Below are 12,081 nucleotides of genomic sequence, written 5' to 3'. Positions count from 1 at the left end.
TGTCTTGGGTCAATAGTTGGGTTTGCCCGGCTCCCATGTTTTGGTACCTTGCGTTCCGCTATATCGGCTAAGGTAGCACTGGGAGAACTACTGCGATTGTGCCCCGATTCTGCTGGGCTAAGCACCTCAGTAGAGAAAGCTAAAACTGACTATCATGATAAGGCGAGAGACTGGTTGTTGTTCGAGAGGTTTCAAGTCCCTAAAGACTTATGCCGTTTAGAGCGAGGAGTCGGCCCTGTCCGGCTTAAGGCATGTATCGTGCCCCGAATTCGGCCTTCCGAATACTAGGGGCTTCACCGAAATTTAAAATTATAGAATTCTATGGCTAAGTGAGAGTGATAACGCATTATGGTCCGATTGCCTTGTTCGTCGTGCTGAGCACCTCCCTCGAAGGACCCAACAATGGGAACAAGAGTGCTCATGTTTATCCCGAACACCCCCGCACTCGTGGCGTGGGGGCAGAAGCCGACGACTAGCCATCTCTCAGATTTGATAAACAACCGAACAGAAGGTAATATTTTAAATTCAGACAAGCGTTGCATAGCGCATATGAACAAGTTTTCATAATACATGATTACACGAGCAAGTTCATTCAAATATTACATCTTTGGCACACTCGTCCGCTATGAGACGGGCACCCTTCAGGACACCCTCATAGTACATCTCGGGGTGGCGATGCTCCTTGCCCTGCGGCGGCCCTTCCTTCACCAGCTTCACGCCGTCCATCTTGGCCCATTGCACCTTCACACAGGCGAAAGCCCGGCGTGCACCTTCGATGCAGACGGATCGCTTGATGACTTCCAACCGTGGGCAGGCATCCACATGCCGCCTCACCAGGCCAAAGTAGCTATTGGGAAGGGCGTCGCCTGGCCACATCCGGACTATAAAGCCCTTCATGGCCTGTTCGGCCGCCTTGTGTAGCTTGACTAGTTGCTTCAGCTGGTCGCTCAGAGGCATCGGGTGTTTGGTCCCAGTATACTGAGACCAGAACAGCTTCTCCGTTGAGCTTCCCTCCTCGGCCTGGTAAAACTGTGCGGCATCCGACACGCTGCGGGGCAAATCTGCGAATGCTCCTGGAGAGCTCCGGATTCGGGTAAGTAACAAGTAATTTACTTTCACATGCTTGCTTTGCATATAGAATGCCTTACCCGCTGCTATCTTCTTCATCGCATCAATCTCCTGGAGGGCCTTTTGGGCTTCGGCCTTGGCATTCTTTGCGCTCTCGAGGGCCGCGACAAGCTCGGACTCTCGCGTCTTCAAGTGAAGCTCCAATGCCTCGTGCTTCATCACGAGAGCGTGGAGCTCTTGCTGCACCTCGCCCACCCAAGCCTCCTGCCTTTCCCGCTCGGTGCGCTCCTTGGCCACTTTGTTTTTGGCCTCGGATAGCGCTTGCTTCAGGGTCGCCACCTCGGTCGTGGCCCCTAGCAAATTCACGATGATCCTGTCATTTTGCAATCGCATTCTTTTTATATATATCCATAGACTAGGTACTACTTACCTTTGTTCTCCTCGAGCTGCCTCTTGGCAAGGCTGAGCTCTTCCTTGGACCCTTCGAGGTCCTGCTTCAGTGCGGCGACCTCTGCAGTCAGTGAGGTAGAGGCCAGCAGCGAAGCCTGCATACGCATATAGACATACTTATATTAAACTCCTGCGATATTGTTTGATCCTCTATTCGGCTTTTCTTTGTGAACACCGAACAGAGCATCAGGGGCTACTGTCTATGCGGTAATATTTTCCCTATATTTCAAATACTTACCTCAAAGCCTGTTAGAAGGCTGGCACAGGCTTCAGTCAGTCCGCTCTTGGCGGACTGAACCTTCTGGACCACCGCACTCATAATAGTGTGGTGCTCTTCATCGATGGAAGCGCTGCGAAGCACTCCCAATAGATTGTCCGGTGCCTCTGGATGGACAGAGGTCACCGACACAAGCGTCTTGCCCCTTTTGGAAGGAGGCCGCCTGCCTGAGTCCGGAGCCATTGGAGGTGCCGGCGCGGTGTTCGGCTAAGGGCCGAACTCGGAGCCCTCGGGAGCCTTGCTCCCTCTGCTCCCGGAATCCGGAAGGTCGCCTCGAGGCGCCTCCGGGACTGTCTCCCCTCGACCCGGTGCCTCTTGAGACAATACCTCGGCGTTGTCCGTAGGGAAAAGGGAGGTGGCGGTCGGAAGTGGATCGCTATCCATATCCGACGAGCCCAGGGAGCCGTCCGACGATACATCGATACGGGCTTGTGGCGGTCTACATAATCATAATTCGGCGTTAGGAGAAGCAATGTGACAAAGGTATGCTATGAGTTACTCTGGCATCCGAATACTTATGACTTCGCCAGGGGCTTGGCCCTGAGCAGCCACTCGTCTTCGCCTTCAGCGGCGGTGGTGGAGTAGTCCAGAAGTAGAGTCTGTCCCTTCTTGGACCCTTCGCCCCCCCAGTTGGGGCGGCCTTCCTTTTCTTGTCTCCCCCAACTGAAGGGGGAGCATCTTCATCTTCCTCCTCGTCTTCGGGGGAGGAGTGCATCGCGGAGTTATCGGACGATGAGTCCGATAACACCTGGCATCGGGAACTCTTTCGGGTACCCTTGGCTTTCTTGGTCTTCTCCGGCACCTTGTAAGGAGCCAGAGTCAGCATCTCCGTCAGGAGAGCATCCGCAGTGTCTTCGGGCAGAGGGGCCGGACAGTTAATATGCCCCGACGTCTCCACCCAGTCCTGTCAAAGGCATGGAGCTCAGACCCCGCACATGGTTAAGCTAGGGGAAATAAATATCCTACCAGATGTGTAGAACTCACAGAATGTGCTAGGCGCTTCGCACTTAGCCCGTGGTCCTCGGTGAGAGAGGGAGGGACCTCGGCGCCCTTGAACAACACCCTCCAGACGTCCTTGTGCGTCGTGTCGAAGAGCTCGCTCAGAGTCTGATGCTGGGCCGGGTCGAACTCCCACAAATTGAAATCCCGTTGTTGACACGGGAGGATCCGGCGGATGAGCATGACGTGGACTATGTTGACAAGCTTGAGCTTCTTGCCTGCCATATTCTGGATACATTTCTGGAGTCCATCCAGCTCCACCGATGAACCCCAGGACATGCCCTTCTCTTTCCAGGAGGTGAGCCGTGTGGGGATTCCGGATCGAAACTTGGGGGCCGCCACCCAGTTGGTGTCGTGCGGCTCGGTGATGTAGAACCAGGCCGATTGCCACCCCTTTATGGTCTCCACGAAGGAGCCTTCAAGCCATATAACATTGGGCATCTTGCCCACCATGGCTCCGCCGCATTCTGCTTGTTGCCCCCCACCACCTTCGGCTTGATATTGAAGGTCTTCAACCACAGGCCAAAGTGGGGCCGGATGCGGAGGAAAGCCTCACACACGACGATGAATGCCGAAATGTTGAGGATGAAGTTCGGGGCCAGATCATGGAAGTCCAACCCGTAGTAGAACATGAGACCGCGGATGAATGGATGGAGGGGAAACCCCAGTCCACGGAGGAAGTGGTGGAGGAAAACTACCCTCTCATGAGGTTCCGGGGTAGGGACGATCTGCCCCACAGCGGGCAGCCGATGCGCGATATTCGCGGCTAGGTATCCGGCCCCACGCAGCTTTTTGATGTGTCCCTCCATGACGGAGGACGCCATCCACTTGCCTCCCGCTCCGGACATGTTTGGAGAAGGTTGAGGAGAAGGATGTGGACTTGGGCGTTGGAGCTCGAGTGCGCAAGAATGGATGAGCAAGGAGGAAGAAGGCGTGGGTAGAAAAAGGTTAAACCTTGTCCCTTTATAAGGGCGGCCGAAACTATGTGCCTCCACTAGCCTGGTAAAACTCGCTTATCCCCCAAGCGCCGTAATCGATGGTGCGGTTGGGTTACCCACGCCCGTATTGATGAGAATCACTTAATAAGGGGGACACGATCTCTGCTTTGACAAGACGTGTCAAGAAACTGCCTCGTGTTATGTGCGGGGCTAGTTAAAGGAAACGGTTCGAATAATCACTGGGCCATGACATCATGCCATGTTGCCAAAACGTGTCAGCAGATTAGATTTGTGGAAATATTATTCTCTCTATGGTGGTATGTGGAACTTATTTTGCAGGGTCGGACACTATCCTAGTATTCAAATTCTTCCGTGGTGTATTCAGAGGAGGAACCCGCCTTGCAATGCCGAAGACAATACTGCGCGCTGGACTCATCGTCATTGAAGCCTGGTTCAGGGGCTACTGAGGGAGTCCTGGATTAGGGGGTATCCAGACAGCCGGATTATATCCTTTGGCCGGACTGTTGGACTATGAAGATACAAGATTGAAGACTTCGTCTCGTGTCCGGATGGGACTCTACTTGGCGTGGAAGGCAAGCTAAGCAATACAGATATGTATATCTCCTCCTTTGTAACCGACCTTGTGTAACCCTAGCCCCCTCCGGTGTCTATATAAACCGGAGGGTTTTAGTCTGTAGGACAAGATACAATCATACCATAGGCTAGCTTTTAGGGTTTAGCCTCTCCGATCTCGTGGTAGATCAACTCTTGTAACACTTATATCATCAAGAATAAATCAAGCAGGACGTAGGGTTTTACCTCCATCAAGAGGGCCCGAACCTGGGTAAAACATCGTGTCCCTTGCCTCCTGTTACCATCCGCCTTAGACGCACAGTTCGGGACCCCCTACCCGAGATCCGCCGGTTTTGACACCGACAACATGTTTCTCGTTTATGGAGGTGACAAAGAGCTCGTCGTAAACGGTTATGTCGATGCAAGCTTTGACACTAATCCAGATGACTCTAAGTCACAAACCAGATACGTATTTTTATTGAATGGTGGAGCTATCAGTTAGTGTAGTTCCAAGCAGAGCGATGTGGCGGGATCTACGTGTGAAGCGGAGTACATAGCTGCTTCGGAAGCAGCAAATGAAGGAGTCTGGATGAAGGAGTTCATATCCGACCTAGGTGTCATACCTAGTGCATCGGGTCCAATGAAAATCTTTTGTGACAATACTGGTGTAATTGCCTTGGCAAAGGAATCCATATTTCACAAGAGAACCAAGCACATCAAGAGACGCTTCAATTCCATCCGCGATCAAGTCAAGGAGGGATACATAGAGATTTGCAAGATACATACGGATCTGAATGTTGTAGAGCCATTGACTAAGCCTCTCTCACGAGCAAAACATGATCAGCGCCAAGACTCCATTGAAGGAAATATGCCCTAGAGGCAATAATTAAGTTGTTATCTATATTTCCTTATATCATGATAAATATTTATTATTCAAGCTAGAATTGTATTAACCGGAAACTTTGTACATGTGTGTAATGCCCCGTATGTAACCTGCCATATTTGTATTCCAACTCTTGCCATTTTCGGCACTAAGTTATGATATTCCCTCGTGGTTGGATTTCATCTTTGTTTTGCTTTTGCCTTTGTCATGCATCTCATATCATGTCATCATGTGCATCGCATTTGCATACGTGTTCGTCTCATGCATCCGAGCATTTTCCTCATTGTCCGTTTTGCATTCCGGCACTCCTATGCCCTCCGGCGTCCCTTTTTTCCTCTTTTTCATGTGCGGGTGTTAAACGTTCTCGGATTCGACCGAGACTTGCCAAGCGGCCTAGGTTTACTACCGGTAGACCGCCTATCAAGTTTCGTGCCATTTGGACTTCGTTTGATACTCCAACGGTTAACCGAGGAACCGTAAAGGCCTCGTGTGTGTTTCATCCCAACACCTCTCCAAAGTGGCCCAAAGCCCAGCTAAACCCCCTCCATCATCTCGGTCGTTCGATCACGGTCGCGTGGCCAAAAACCGTGCTCAATTTGGAGCCTCCTAGCTCCTTCTATGTATAAAAAGGCATCTCCCCCAAAAATCTCGGATCAATCCACCCCTAACCCTAGCTCCTCTTCCTCCTGCCGCCGCCGGACACGTCCGAGACGGCCGGACGCGTCCGCTCCGCCACCCGGACCAACCAGGGGCTGCCACGTGGGCAAGCCTCGCCCACATCGCAGCCGGCCCGCTCGGCCCGCAGCAGGCCCGCGGGGCCCGAAGCCGCCGCCGCCCGGTTCGCCCGGCTCCTCGTGCCCGAAGGCTGCCGCCTCTGCCTCCCAGATCGCCACCTCCGCCGTGCCACCCCGCCATCCGGCCATCGCCGCCCGCTGACTCCAGCCATCGGGAGCGCCGCCAGGGCCACCGGAGCAGCGCCACTCGCCGTCGCGTCCTCCTTCTCTTCCGAATCCGGCAAGTCCCATCCCTCCGGCGAGCTCCTTCGACTCCGGCCACCTCATCCCGCTACTCCGGCGAGAAGCTCCGGCGAGGCTCCGTTCGTCCTTGGTTAGCATGCCCCGATCCAGATCTAAGACGAACCCTAGGTTGGCTTTCGTTTCTCTAAGTACCCAGTTTGCATTATTTTTAGGCAACTTTATCGCATCATAACTTTGCATTCGTGGCCCCGTTTTGGGCGTGTAGCTTATCAAATTGTTCGTCTGGATGTGCACTTCATTTCGTTCCATTGCACCATGTTCATTTGAGTTCATCTTGATGTCCTAAATGCTGTTGCAAGAGTGCTATGCAATGTTAGTTTCAGATTCTTAACAGATTATGGGCATTTGTCATTTTTGCCATGTTTAATGTGTGCCTCCTATGATCTTGAGCCCTACATGTGTTTTGTTATATGCCATTCCATCTTTACAGGGGTGTATGCCATGTATTTTTGTGATCATTGTGGTGACTAGCACAAGCATGCAAAGTAGCTCTCGTGATGTTGCTGATTTCAGAGACTTAGAATTCTTCTAAGTCATTTCCCTGATGATATTTTTATGCCATGTATTCTTGTTACTATAGAGTGACCCATGCCTCTTTTGAGCATGTTCAGTAAGGATGATTTTGAGATATTGTTATGCTCTATCCATCCATGTCTTTGTTTGCAATTATGGAGCACCCTAGCATGACTCAATCTTGCTCTAATTTTGCTATAAAATGTTCCAGGCAGATTGTTTATGTGTTAATCAATTTTGCCGAGGTTGTTATAGTTTATCCATGCATGCTATGAGAGTGTTCTTGCCATGGTTAGCTTATTTATCATGTCTACTTGCTGGGGGTATGCTTATCTTGTCATGCAATGCTTTATGGTGAGTGCATCGAGCTCGTAAACATGCCTACGTAATTCTGTTTTGCCATGTTCTAGTTTTTCTGCCAAGTCTGAATCTGTTAACGAAACTTGCTATGTTCACATGGTTGCCATTGTATTTTCTGATCCCTTTTGGCTTATGGTCAGTAAGGGACTTTTTTTATATGCTTTGAGTAGTTTCATTCTATGCCTTGCTTTGCCATGATATGTTCCTGTAGCATGTTGTTATCTTGCTCTAAACATTGCTTCCTGATGATAAATCCTGACATGTGGTTATTTCACTAAGTCTGTGAACCTGATATCTTTTGCTTTTTTGCCATGCTTGTTTGAACCTGCTATTGTGTGATTTAGCCGTAGCTCAGTGTTCATCTTTTGTCAAGCATCTTTAGTGGATCACTGCCATGTGCTTTGTTGTTATGTTAGAGTGCAGTAGCTTGTTGTTCTTGATGCATTTAGATGGTCTCGTGCTGTTAATCGCAGCTTTGTGCCATTATTGTTTTGCTTGCCATTTGCAAACCGTGCATCCGATTCCGGTGATCTTTATATTGATTTCGACCGAAATCAACTCATCTTTCCAGCGGCACTCTTGGTCTTCCAAGTTGAGGCCTGGTTCAATCTTTCTTTTCTGAAACACGCATATGCATTACATATCACATCCCGCATACCATGCCATATTTTGCATCATGTTGCTTGCGCATTGCATCGTGGTTGATTGTGTCTCCCTTTGCTTGTGTTCTTGATTTGGGTAGAGCCAGGAGACGAGTACGTGATCGAGGAACCCATTGAGAACGTTTATGAGGATCAAGCTTACGTCTACTCGGAGAACTTTGCAGGCAAGATGACCATACCCTCGAAATCACTTATATCTTTGCTTGCTAGATGCTCGCTCTTTTTCTATGCCTATGCTACAATACCTACCACATGCTTTATCATGCCTCCCATATTGCCATGTCAAACCTCTAACCCACCTTGTCCTAGCAAACCATTGTTTGGCTATGTTACCGCTTTGCTCAGCCCCTCTTATAGCGTTGCTAGTTGCAGGTGAAGATTGGAGTTTGTTCCTTGTTCGAACATGTTTATTGTTGGGATATCACTATTATATCTTGTCTACTTTAATGCATCTATACACTTGGTAAAGGGTGGAAGGCTCGGCCTTATGCCTGGTGTTTTGTTCCACTCTTGCCGCCCTAGTTTCTGTCATACCGGTGTTATGTTCCTTGATTTTGCGCTCCTTACACGGCTGGGTTATATTGGGAACCCCTTGACAGTTCGCCTTGAATAAAACTCCTCCAGCAAGGCCCAACATTGGTTTTACCATTTGCCACCTAGCCTTTTTTTTCCTTGGGTTCCGCGGACTCAAGGGTCATCTTTATTTTAAACCCCCCGGGCCAGTGCTCCTCTGATTGTTGGTCCAACCTATCAGCTGCCGTTGGCCACCAGGGGCAACTCTGGGCTGGCCTACCGGAACCTTGGACAATCCGGTGTGCCCTGAGAACGAGATATGTGCAGCTCCTATCGGGATTTGTTGGCACATTCGGGTGGCTGTGCTGGTTTAGTTTTACCATTGTCAAGATGTCTTGTAACCGGGATTTCGAGTCTGATCGGGCCGACCTAGGAGAAGGAATATCCTTCGTTGACCGTGAGAGCTTGTGATGGGCCAAGTTGGGGCACCCCTGCAGGGTTTTGAGCTTTCAAAAGCCGTGCCCGCGGTTATGGGCAGATAGGAATTTGTTAATGTCGGATTGTAGAAAACCTGAAACTAAACTTAATTAAAATGAATCAACAACGTGTGTAGCCGTGATGGTCTCTTTTCGGCGGAGTCCGGGAAGAGAACACGGTCTCGTGTTATGCTTGAACGTAAGTATTTCTAGGATCACTTCTTGATCATAGTTTCTCGACCGTGCCTTGCCTTCTTTTCTCGCTCTCATTTGCATATGTTAGCCACCATATATGCTAGTGCTTGCTGCAGCTCCACCTCATACCTTTTACCTACCCATAAGCTTAAATAGTCTTGATCGCGAGGGTGTGAGATTGCTGAGTCCCCGTGACTCACAGATTACTTCAAAAACCAGATGCAGGTGCCGATGATACCATTCCAGGAGATGCGACTGAGCTCAAGTGGGAGTTCGATGAGGACTCAGGCCGATACTACGTTTCCTTTCTAGACGATCGGTAGTGGAGCCCAGTTGGGGCGATCGGGGATCTTATGCATTTGGGGTCGTCATTATTTTGGTTCCGTAGTCGGACCTTTATTGTATCTGGACGATTGTAATGCTATATATATATATGTATTGTTTGAAGTGGCGATTGTAAGCCAACTATGTACCTCTTTCTTATTCAGTACATGGGTTGTGTAAAGATTACCCCTCGCGCGACATTGCCTACAATGCGGTTATGCCTCTAAGTCGTGCTCCGACACGTGGGAGATATAGCCGCATCGTGGGTGTTACAATGTGTGAATACATAGTATGCCTCTACTTGACTAGCTCGTTAATCAAAGATGGTTAAGTTTCCTAGCCATGGACATGTGTTGCCATTTGATGAACCGGATCACATTATTAGGGAATGATGTGATGGACAAGACCCATCCGTTAGCTTAGCATAATGATTGTTTAGTTTTATTGCTACTGCTTTCTTCATAACTTATACATGTTCCTCTGACTATGAGGTTATGCAACTCCCGAATACCGGAGGAACACCTTGTGTGCTATCAAACTTCACAACGTAACTGGGTGATTATAAATATGCTCTACAAGTGTCTCCGATGGTGTTTGTTGAGTTGGCACAGATCGAGATTAGGATTTGTCACTCCGTCTATCGGAGAGGTATCTCTGGGCCCTCTCGGTAATGTACATCACTATGAGCCTTGCAAGCAATGTGACTAATGAGTTAGTTGCGGGATGATGCATTATGGAACGAGTAAAGAGACTTGCCGGTAATGATATTGAACTAGGTATGATGATACCAACGATCGAATATCGGGCAAGTAACATACCGATGACAAAAGGAACAACGTATGTTGTTATGCGGTTTGACCGATAAAGATCTTCGTAGAATATGTAGGGACCAATATGAGCATCCAGGTTCCGCTATTTGTTATTGAACAGAGATGAGTCTCGGTCATGTTTACATAGTTCTCAAACCCGTAGGGTCCGCACGCTTAACGTTCTGTGATGATTTGTATTATGAGTTATGTGATTTGATGACCAAAGTTTGTTCGGAGTCCCGGGTGAGATCGAGGACATGACGAGGGGTCTCGAAATGGTCGAGACGTAAAGATCGATATATTGGAAGGCTATATTCGGACACTGAAAGGTTTCGAGTGATTCAGGCATTTTTCGGAGTACCGGAGAGTTCCGGGAATTCGTATTGGGCCTTAATGGGCCATACGGGAAAGGAGAGAAAGGCCTCAAGGGTGGTCGCACCCCTTCCCCATGGACTGGTCCGAATTGCACTAGGGAAAGGGGGCGCCCCCTTCCTTCCTTCTCCTTCTCCCTTCCCTTTTCCCTATTCCACGTGGGAGGTGGAATCCTACTAGGACTAGGGAGTCCTAGTAGGACTCCACACTTTGGGCGCGCCCTATGAGGTCCGGCCTCCTCCTCCCTCCATCCTTTACATACGTGGCCAGGGGGCACCTCATAGACACACAAGTTGATCATTGATCTCTTAGCCGTGTGCGGTGCCCCCCTCCACCATAATCCACCTCGGGCATATTGTAGCAGTGCTTAGGCGAAGCCCTATTCCGGTAGCATCATCATCACCATCATCACGTCGTCGTGCCGACTAAGCTCTCCCTCGACACTCTACTGGATCGTGAGTTCGTGGGACATCACCAAGCTGAACGTGTGCAGATCGCGGAGGTGCCATACATTCGGTATTAGGATCGGTTGATCGTGAAGACGTATGACTACATCAACCGCGTTGTCATAACGCTTCCGCTTACGGTCTATGAGGGTACGTGGACAACAGTCTCCCCTCTTGTTGCTATGCATCACCATGATCTTGCGTGTGCGTTGGAAAATTTTGAAATTACTGGGTTCCCCATTGTGACGTCCGGGTAATCAAGCTACAGTAACCCTCTGGTAATGATGCCACGTCACCACGATTACCGTTGCTAATCTTATGTTAGTTCAGAACCGATCCAAATTCAAATTTGAATTGAAGTCAAACAATAAAAGTTTTTAATTATCAAATCTAAAATGTTCAAATTGTAGCAAATAAAACATAGATGATTATGCTGGAGAAACCGCACCTATATAAAATGTTTAAATACTACAAGATGAATAAAACAGTAGCAAAAACAATTATTTAAATGACTTTTGTAATTAATAAAATTTCAAACTAATTTATCTGAGGACTAGACCTTTTGTGGCTATGGACTGAGCTGAAATACTAATTTAGATACTAAGTGTATATTTTACCAAAAGTAAAATTATTGAAAACAAAACTAAAACAGAAAAAGGTAAAATAAATAAGAAAAACAAAAGTGAAAACAATTAAACAAATGCCTATTGAATTTATAAAATGCTAACACTATTTTATTATGGGTTAAGAATTAATCTCGTAGTAGTTTATTGGTAAATACAAATTATGCACTAGTGGTAATTTTATAAAACTGGAAATAAAAGAAACTACAAATAAAAAGAGACAAGAAAATAAATATATAAAGAAAAAGGAAGAAAACCTCCAGGCCAACTGGGCCTCGGCCCAGCCAGTGGCCTGCCAGGCCGGCCCAACTGGCCCAGTCGGCCACACCTTATCCCCACACCCCCCGCAAACCCTATCCCAACCACCCGCACTCCCCTCCCCACATCGTTCCCACCCCCTCCCGATCCAGATTGGATCGGGGACGAACCCCCACTCCCCCTCGCTCCGCGCCGTCCCGCACCCGACGCGCCCACGACCGCGCCCCGACGCCCAGCGCTCGCCGTCGCCCGGGACCACCTCGCCTGACGCCATCGTCCACGGCCTCCTCCTCACCGGACCTCCC

The sequence above is a fragment of the Triticum aestivum genome, chromosome 2A (genome assembly GCF_018294505.1).
Source record: "Triticum aestivum cultivar Chinese Spring chromosome 2A, IWGSC CS RefSeq v2.1, whole genome shotgun sequence".
Taxonomy (NCBI): Eukaryota; Viridiplantae; Streptophyta; class Magnoliopsida; order Poales; family Poaceae; genus Triticum; species Triticum aestivum.
The sequence above is the reverse complement of the archived record's forward strand: the minus strand, read 5'-3'. Positions refer to the sequence as shown.